We start from the raw sequence: 8,953 nt of genomic DNA, 5'->3' as shown, positions 1-8,953 counted from the left end.
TTTGAACTGAGGTCCTCCTGCTTTCAGAGGCACTGTAGGTCCTAGGTACCAAAGGAAGTTCTTACTAGGTGTGGGACCGTTGGGAATCCACTTAACTTCTGTTTCCCTGAATTTCCTCATCTGTAAAGTAAGGATTATAATCATACTGATTCCTAAGCTGTGAAAATATAATGGGAAGATAAGTATAAAATATTATGCAAAAATGTATGTATACATATATAGATATATACATTATATATGGATTACACATATGATCTCATTATTGTTGTTGTTGTTGTTATATGGAGGAGATGAGCTTCCTTTTCAATGTACATGCTTGGATTTCATAACTTTGATCTATTACTTATTATTAGATCTTATTATTATTAGATTATTGATATATTATTATTATTTTGATTATTATTCTAACTTGGAAGGATCAGAATGGGTCTCTATGTTTAAAACAGTTAGAAGTAAATGAAGGAATACAAGTTGAAGAGAAGGAAGAAAGATGAGGAGGAGAGAAAAGGAGAGGGAGAAGAGAGAAGGAAATGAGAGAAAGGAGGAAAAGCAAAGAAGAGAGAGGAAGAAGAGGTGAAGGAAAAAAGAAGAGGAAGAAAAGAGAAGAGAAAAGAAGAAGAAGAAGAAGAAGAAGAGAGAGGAGGAGAGGAAGAAGAGAGGAGAGAGAGGGAAGGTAAGAAAAGAGGAAGAAAAGAGAAAAGAAGCAGAAGAAGCAGAGGCAGAAGAAGAAGAAGAAGAAGAAGAAGAAGAAGAAGAAGAAGAAGAAGAAGAAGAAGAAAAAGAAGAAGAACAAGAAGAAAAGGAGGGAGAGGAGGAGGAAGGAGGAGGAGGAGGAGGAATAAGAGGAGGTCAAGATCATTCAGGAATTGGTAAAAAGGTACAAAAGATCTTGAGAACTCTCAATGACAGAGAAGAGAGTAGAGAATGGATATTCTTTCTTGGGAAGAACATAAAACCTCAACACTGGGAGAAAAACAACTGCAGGAATGTGGGTGATAGTGATAAGAAGAGATTGGTTCTACAAAATCTACACACACACACACACACACACACACACACATACACTATCCTTATTGACTTCAAGGTTCATCAGTTGATTATGGAATCAATGGAATCAACTGCTCCTTGTCTGGGACATGTCCAAGTTATGTCAGTGAATCCAGTTTGGTTCAGTTAGCCCCAATGTTAAAGATGTCCCCTTTGGCCCTAGGGGTCAATGTGGAACAGCACTTTGAAATTCTTCAAGATAAAGGTAATCTGTGTTCTTCTGGCTTGTGGTAAACTATCATGTATTCATTCACTTATGAAAGTCACCAGAAAGGGATGATTTCCTTCAGGATTTTATGGATTTTGGCATCAGATATGTTGAAGAAGAACAAAAGTTAACCAAATGAAACTTTTGGTGGTAATCTTATTGACTGGAACTTACTGCTTTGCTGTTAAGCTAAAAATAACAATGACCTGCCTGAACTGTAAATGGGAAACCTGATGAGGAGGCAGAAGTCCTTAGGATACATTGATTTGCTCTGGGGAGTGAATCTAGATTTCATTTGAATGATTGTTGAGCCAGCCAGTACCCACCAGGAGAGAGACAAATTCAGGAAATATCTTCAGCCTTTGAGGGGAAATGTTCAGAATTCAAGTCTGCCTCTTATATATTTGTCATCAGAAATGTCGACACGCAGCCCTAGAAAATCTTAAGTAGATGGTCAGTCCTTTAGTCTCTCCCTTTGTGAATACAAGGTCCATGTTTCTGGAGGTTCCTGTGCAGAGACCAGACTGAGAGGTAATGGTTGGCCAGAGTGAATCACCAGTAGCCTTAGAGAGCTCCAAGTTCCTAGAACAGCCCCTTATGAGTGTCACTGCTATCCAAATGAGAGACTCCAGCAGCTCTAGAAATTAGAGAGCTCCTATAGGCTATCACAAGACAGTTAACTTAATAATAAAATAAAACAAAAAGCTAACAGTGACCATGAGTACAGGCATTCTTTATTCCATTTAAAGAGGAAAACAAGACACATAAGCTCTAGGGCCTCTAGAGAAAACACCCTTTAGTGTGGGCAAATCTCAAAACATATCAATAAATAGACAGTGAGCTGTAGCCCTGACCATGGAGAGATAAAGCAACAATGCAGAAATGTGATTCCTAGCAGGATTCATGAATGGAGCATGGGATTTACAGGTGCCTGTCAGTCAGATCAGCTAATGCTGACTTTGGAATTATTTTCAGAGTTTTCTATGTGAGTTATCCAGAATGTTGAGTGCAAAGAATATTTGTTCTGCCAGTCTCAGGTTACAGTTTAAGTTTGCTGGCTTCAACTCTGGAAATATCATCCTCAAAGTAAAAGAGGCAGGGTGATTATGGAATGGAGAACTTGACTTTTCTCCCTTTGGCCAAAAAGACGGGGAATTTAAAGAACTGTTAAAGGATGGATCAGTTGATCTGAGAGCCTCCAGCTGTGAATCATATCCATCTGAAGGAGTTGCAGGGCAAGCTCTTGCTGACATAGGTGAACTGCTTGTGGACTGGGAATGAAATAAATTGGAGGCAGAGGGAAGAGGAGAGAGATCAGTCAATCAAACTGCCCTTTCAGTTTTTTTTGTCATCCTCTCACGAAGAGGAGATCCATTCTGGGTTGTATCTCCAGCAGCCACTGTCAGATGACTCCTGTTATGCCAACAAAGAATCATCCCACTTTTTGCCAGTAAAAAGAGGCAGGTACTACATGGGTCCCTCATTTATTAAAATTGGAATGATAAAGATTAGCATGGTCCCGCAGAAGGATGACAAAATTCATGAAGTGACTCCATATTTTTTCTTTTTCTTCTTTTACCTTTTACTCAGTTCTCCTTGCAAAAATGACTAATTTATTCTCATTATGATGCTTTTGAAGGTGAAGCCCATTTTCTTTTGTTTGAGTTTAGAAGCTTAGGTGTGCAGAGTCCCATCTCCCTCCTGATGTTACACATAAGGATACAGGTTGCCAGGAGTTAAAGATAGACTTTGTAGTCAATAGTCTCATAAAATATTATCTCATACATTGTTTCAGCACCTCTTGCAAAGGTTTCTGTTATGTGAGAAGCCAGGACAACTTGACCAGGAGAATCTGTCCTTGTCCCATCTTTAACAATTAAGGCGGATCTTTCAAATTCTAATTACCAGTAAGTCTGTCCTCATCAGGGACTTTTGGGAGTAGCTGGGACTTGAAAGTTTACAAAGGCATTCCTTGGAGGTAATGAATGGAGGTAGTCTTCATACCACATGGCACCTATGTTCTTCTTTGGAATCAGCCAAGACAATCTTTCACCTTTGTAGTGCTAACCAATTAGATGATTTCTTCTTGTACTTTGTTCTGTGCTTAGAAAATGTCATTGTATCCTCAAGTTGGCATATAGTGGCAGAGCTAAGATCACTAGGCCTCATGCTTTATTATCAGGTCACATGCTCCATATAATAAATGATAAATTATTGGGAAATTTGCTTCCATCTTCCTCTTTGGTAAGTTTCAAATAAGATCATTGGTGTTAGAATAGGGATTTGGATAGGAGAATCCTCCAGCTACAGAACATTATCACCCTTACACTGGCCTAAGTGAAGAAGTCTCCCCAAAGCCTCCATACTGTTTCTCTTAGGGGTATACAAGAAAAAGAAAAAGAAAGCTTTTAGCATGGGGTATCAAACAAGGAAGTATGAGGACAAAAACAAGCAGGGGTTATGTCTGTAGCTGAGGAGGGTACAGCCCAAGGGAAGGAGTTAAGGAAGTCTTTTATAGTATTTTGTTTATTTATGTTATTTGTATTGAGGCTGGGAAGTTTGAGGAGCATGGCAAGTTGGGCCAGAAGGAATATAAGGACTGTGCTGAGAAGTTTGAGGGGTAGAGCACTTCTCAGTTTCTCAGCCTGCCTTCACTTCTGCCTAAGCCCAAGCATGTGCCCTTGGGATATCCTCTGCTTTCTCTCCTCCTCCCTCAACTCCACCTTAATGGGTGGGAGAAGGAGGAGCAGGAGGGACAATGACACACTGGGCACCTTTAGCACAGTTTTTCTTTCTCAAGTCCTGAAGCAAGGCAAAAGAGAAAAGACATTGCACAGCTGTTGGGATTACAATTGAGTGCTTCAGCTTTTTAGTCAGGGCTGCTGCTGAATGTCTGCCAACCCTTACCTCTATTCCCTTCTAACTGAAAATTGATACAACAGTGGGTGGAACAGTGGCCCTTACCCAGGAAAAATTCAGGTCTTATTAGATATAGTACAGGAGCAACTTGACCAAGGACACTTTCAACCTTCTCTAAGTCCTTGCAATTCCCTTGTATTTTGCTCTATAAAAGAAATCTGGAAAATGGAGGATATTGACTGATTTGAGAAAAGTGAATGAACAGATGGAAACTATGGGAACTCTTTAGCCTGGGCTTCCATCCCTTACTCAGTTGCCTAGGGAATGACCTCTGTGGGTTATACATATTAAGGATTGTTTCTATTCTATCCCTCTGGATAAGGAAAATTGTTAAGGGTCTTGTTGAAGGCTTAGCTTAAGAAAATGAGAAAATACCAAGCTGGGTTGGTGCAGGGTCAACTTATGAGGTTGATGGATAACAGCACTGACTAAGAATGGGTACAGGAAGGATTGCTATTGGTATTTACAGACCTCATTGTGCATGTACTCAGGGCCTGTTTTCCATCAAACTGAAGTCATGATTGTTGACTATTGCTGAGAACATCAGAGTGTTTGCTGCCATGCAGAGAATATCTTTTTTATTTATTATAATAATTTTTATTGACAGAACCAATGCCAGGGTAATTTTTTTACAACATTATCCCTTACACTCACTTTTCTTCCAATTTTTCCCCTCTCTCCCTTTACCCCCTCTCCTAGATTGCAAGCAGTCCTATATATGTTAAATATGTCACAGTATATCATAGATACAATATATATGTGCAGAACCAAACAGTTCTCTTGTTGCACAGGGAGAATTGGATTCAGAAGGTAAAATAACCGGGAAGAAAACAAAAATGCAAACAGTTTACATTCATTTCCCAGTGTTCTTTCTTTGGGTGTAGCTGCTTTGGTCCATCATTGATCAATTGAAACTGAATTAGGTCTCTTTGTCAAAGAAATCCACTTCCATCAGAATACATCTTCATATAGTATCATTTTTGAAGTATATAATGATCTCCTGGTTCTGCTCATTTCACTTAGCATCAGTTCATGTAAGTCTCTCCAAGCCTCTCTGTATTCTATGTGCTGGTCATTTCTTACAGAAAAATATTATTCCATAACATTTGTATACCACAATTTACTCAATCATTCTCCAATTGATGGGCATCCATTCATTTTCCAGTTTCTAGCCACTACAAACAGGGCTGCCACAAACATTTTGGCACATATAGGTCCTTTTCCCTTCTTTAGTATGTCCTTGTGGTATAAGCCCAGTAGTAGCACTGCTGCGTCAAAGGGTATGCACAGTTTGATTACTTTTTGGGCATAATTCCATATTTCTCTCCAGAATGGTTGGATTCGTTCACAACTCCACCAACAATGCATCAGTGTCCAAGTTTTCCCGCATCCCCTCCAACATTCATCATTATTTTTTCCCTGTCATCTTAGCCAATCTGACAGGTGTGTAGTGGTATCTCAGAGTTGTCTTAATTTGCATTCTCTGATTAATAGTGATTTGGAACACTCTTTCATATGAGTGGTAATAGTTTCAATTTCATCATCTGAAAATTGTCTGTTCATATCCTTTGACCGTTTATCGATTGGAGAATGGCTTGATTTCTTATAAATTTGAGTCAATTCTCTATATATTTTGGAAGGGAGGCCTTTTTCAGAACCTTTAATTGAAGATGTTTTCCCAGTTTGTTGCTTCCCTTCTAATCTTGTTTGCATTAGTTTTGTTTGTACAAAGGCTTTAATCAACATTTTCTATTTTGTGATCAATGATAGTCTCTAGTTCATCTTTGATCACAAATTTCTTCCTCCTCCACAGGTCTGAGAGAAAAAGTATCGTATGTTCCTCTAATTTGTTTATAATCCCGTTCTTTATGCCTAAATCATGGGCCCATTTTGATCTGTGCAAGAGAATATCTTGACCAGTGACGAATGTGTAGGAGTGAGCACAAAGATCTGAGGAGATCCTTCCCAGCTGTAACTTGGCAATAGTTCTTCAGGCTTATATGAGGCAGTGAGAGCTATAGGATATAAAAAAATGAGGCAGGGGGAGAGGCAGAGGAGAAGTTCCTGAACATGTACCTGATTGGCTATAAAGCTGTCTTCTCTTTCCTGTTCCTCTGGCTTCTGGCTGCCCCCAGTGGTAGGATCCAGACAGAGAATATAAAAAGTTTTGTCTTTTCAGTGCCCAGCATTAATGTTAGCTGAGTCCTATGAAAGATTTGAATGGACAGTTTTGCCATAGGGAATGAAAAATGACCCTACTATGTGTCAAATATATGTTCTTACTCTAGTAAGAAAAGCATTTCCAAAAGTATGTCATTATGTTATTATATTACATAGATGATATCTTGGAGTGTGCCCCTGAGGAGCAAATGTTAGAAGGAAGCCTACAAAAGACCACAGGAACACTAAGGAACTACCAATTGTATACAGCCCCAGAAAAAATTCAAAAATATGTTCCTTCTCAATATGTAGGGTTTGAAATCTACCCCAAGACAATTAATAGTACAAAAACTTTCTTTAGGAACAGAAAAGTGGAATACCTTAAATGACTTTGAGAAACTGATAGAAGATATCCAATGGATGTTTCCAGTGTTAGGCTTAACTACTTATCAATTACAACCATTGTATGACATTTTAAGGGGAGGCACTGCTTTAGACAGACCCCACCAGCTTACAAAAGAAGCCCAAGAGTCTCTGAAAGGGGTTGAACTGGCTTTATCCAATGTGGTAGAAAGATTCACTCAAAAACCTTAAATATCAATTTTTGCTACACAAGAGGCACCCACAGCAGTCCTTCATCAGGGAGACAGTGTAAGACAGTGGGTGAACCTCCCAGCACAACCAGAACAAAGCCTCACTCCTTACCCAGTGTTTGTGGCTAGAATCTCTTTAAAAGCCATGAAATGAATAATACGATTATCTGGGATAATTAATGCATGCTGGCAAATTTTATTGGGCACAGCTCCAAATTTAATATATGGGTCCTCCTTAAAGATAATCCATTTATTACATTACTGGCCATGGATTTTTGAAGAAAAGAGTAGTCAGAACTCCTTTTCAGTCCACTCAGCAGGAGTTGTATGCAATTATGCTAGCTCTTATTTATTATTCAGGAGATATAAATAGAATATCTGATTCAGCCCATTCAGTAGGTGTGGTACAAAGAATTGCTACAGCTCAGATAAAATTTGTAGCCTATACTGTATTTCAGCTTTTTAAGGAACTTCAAGAACAAGTGAGAAAACATCCAGGTAAGTGTTAACCTCTTTCACATGCACTCTGATACTTGTATTCTAGCAACTATTTTTCTTGGAAACTCAAAAGGCAGATCGTGTTCTCACTATGTTAGCCAACATTGCCCTATTTCGGCCCACTCAAGAAACTCATTTTAAATACCATCAGGCTGCTCGAACTTTTCATTTACAATTTGGAATAACAAGAGAGGAAGCTAGGAGCATAGTAAAAGCCTGTACAGCTGGCCTTCCTTTCCACGCTCCTATGCTCCCTCCAGGGAAAAACCCTCATGGTTTGAGACCCAATGAAATTTGGCAAGTGGATGTGACCCATTATAAATCTTTGGTCGTCTGTCTTTTATCCATGTTATGGTAGACAGCTTTTCAGGAATCACTTTTGCAATATCAGCAGCAAAAGAGACGGCCCGAGTGGTCACTGAACTTGTTACACAGGCATTTGCAATCATGGGTGTACCACAGGCAATAAAAACAGAAAATGGACCTGCATGTTGGAATCTTTATAAAGTGTTAAGTCATTAGAGTTTATAGAGACAATAATTATCTAATTTGGCATCGTTCAGTATGATTGATCCGATCCTACAAGGAGATGTTATGGGCCAGAACTTGAAACAAGGTACTAAGTACAACTGATAGAAACAACGCTTGTGTTCACAACTTTAGAGGCTCCACATAAGCAAAAGTATTTAAGTACTCATTGGAGTTCACATGTCTGGGAGATTTCAGGGTTTAGTATGAGATATGCGACTTCACACCTCCCTTGAAGCTCTCAGGGCCAGAGAGCACTCTGGGAGAAACCCAAAATCCCACTCTCTCAGAAGAGATCATATATAAGAAACAGAGAGAGGCTCTCTCAGGGAGTTGAGCTGAAAACATTGAGGGGGAGCATCAAGTCAGTTCAGGAGAAACCTTCTCTCGGAGGGGCAACCAGATTCACTTCATCTCACACAGCTGTGGAGACTGGGCTCCTGCACTTCCCCCACTGACACCAAGGCTGGTCTGAAAGGCTCTTCAGAAAGCTGCCTGGAGGTGCTGGCTGAAGGCTGAAGAAAGCAGAGGCAGAAGCAAAGGACCTTGCTCTTGGATCTTAATCTGCAAGAGTTCTTGGAACCAAGCAGAGAGATAGGCCTCTGAGCTAACCAAGCCCAAGGAAAGAGAAAAGAAATAAAAGACTGAACTTTTTACACCTGGCTGCTTTGGGGTAATGTTACTGTTAACTGAAATGAAGGCTGCTTCCAGAAAACCTCCCAGAAACCTGCTCCCAGAGAGAATGATTATTATATTAAAGAAGAAAAATACTACACCTGCATAGATTTTTTTTTTTTTTTTTTTTTTTGCTGAGGCAATTGAGGTTAAGTGACTTGCCCAGGGTCACACAGCTAGGAAGTGTTAAGTGTCTGGGACCAGATTTGAATTCAGGTCTTCCCGACTTCAGGGCTGGTGCTCTATTCACTGTACAACCTAGCTCCCCCTCTGCATACACTTCTAAATATTTTGCACACTTTTTTACACAGTATCAGATTTCACA

The 8,953-nt window shown here is 39.6% G+C and overlaps 1 non-coding gene across 1 annotated transcript; it reads left to right on the top strand.

Moving 5' to 3' along the window:
- Positions 1–2,717: 2,717 nt before the first annotated feature.
- LOC116423109 lies at positions 2,718–2,819 on the top strand. Its single transcript, XR_004233579.1, has one exon. It is a non-coding gene; the product is annotated as a U6 spliceosomal RNA (small nuclear RNA).
- Positions 2,820–8,953: the final 6,134 nt, after the last annotated feature.

This window comes from Sarcophilus harrisii, chromosome 3 (assembly GCF_902635505.1).
Source record: "Sarcophilus harrisii chromosome 3, mSarHar1.11, whole genome shotgun sequence".
NCBI lineage: Eukaryota > Metazoa > Chordata > Mammalia > Dasyuromorphia > Dasyuridae > Sarcophilus > Sarcophilus harrisii.
This window is presented reverse-complemented; position numbering and strand designations above follow the sequence as displayed.